Raw genomic sequence first — 1,266 nt, 5'->3', positions numbered from 1 at the left:
AGTAAGACTTCCTGCTAAGTCCCAAGGAGACAGTTTTTTGTTGGAATAGATGAGTGTTTCAATGTCCATATACATGTCCTTGCTTAGATACAATTTGAGGTTTTTACAAAATGTTGTTGCTACTGCTATTTTTTAGATATAGACAAACACTTCACGGTACTTACTGTTCTTGATCTTAAATGCTATTTTCAAACATCTGGCCTAGTCTTGTTGTTAACACTTTGCTGACTAGCTATTTCAAGCCAAAGCTATCCCATGCTGCCAGCTCCTATAAAGACCTACATTGTTTTCAGGCTTACTAACGGCATAAACTAATTCAAGTGCAAACACGAGTTACCTCGTGACCGTCAGCACTGTTCCGGTACGCAGGCATGAGCACACTCGTGTCCAGTTAGCAGTGTGCGATATTTCTGCCCCATCTCTGGCTCTCCTGGCTTTTGGGGTAGCCCACACTAGCCATTTGCCCTTCGATGTTGCTCTTAAATTTGGGGACTTGGGAGAACAAACCAAAAAACTGGCATCGAAAAGCCATTTCTAATTTGAACGAGGGTCCAGAAAAACCAGGAGGCCAATTTCCTCTGAGCACTGTGCTCTATGGAAGATATTCAGCCTTGGTTTTGGGTCAAGTCTCAGGGAGGACCAGAGACCAGCTGGTTGGGAACTGGACCCACTCAGCTGGCTGGGTTCCTTGGAGAGGCGCTAGAAGCCCAGGCCACCTCCACCCCAGAGAGAATGAAGCGCACTGGGACTCCCCCCTCAGGGACTCCCCCCCTAGCCCAGGGAGAGAGGCACCCTGGGGAGCAGGCCCTGGAGTGCTCCTCAGACCAGCACAGGGGGGCCTGGGAGGGCTCACATACACAGAGACAGGGCGTTCTGGGTTTGGGTTCCCCCTGTGTCCCAGTACAGGCTCTGGTTGGTCGCCCGCCTGGGGAGGGCACTGTTCTCAGTGGTCCTCTGGCCTGCCCATGTGGTTCACAGAGGGCCTATGGGAACAAGGGACCCAGGCAGGGCACTTCATTCTACCTGAAGGGCCACACACTCCCACCTCTCTGCCTCCTCCTACAATCCTGGGCTTTGCACCCCACCTCAGGCGCTGCTCCCACTTATGTCCTCAGTTGGTCAGGGACCCTGAAGGCGCTGGCCCGCCCAATCAGACTGGGCTCTGCGGGAAAATGTGACCTCAGGAGAGCGTCTGAGGAGGCCTAGGACAGGAGACCTCTCATTTTCTGCAAGAGTCACAGCTCCCGGGGTTTAGAGTGCTGATTC

This window comes from Echinops telfairi, unplaced genomic scaffold (assembly GCF_000313985.2).
Source record: "Echinops telfairi isolate 266 unplaced genomic scaffold, ASM31398v2 ScPeMD7_31;HRSCAF=116, whole genome shotgun sequence".
Taxonomy (NCBI): Eukaryota; Metazoa; Chordata; class Mammalia; order Afrosoricida; family Tenrecidae; genus Echinops; species Echinops telfairi.
The sequence above is the reverse complement of the archived record's forward strand: the minus strand, read 5'-3'. Positions refer to the sequence as shown.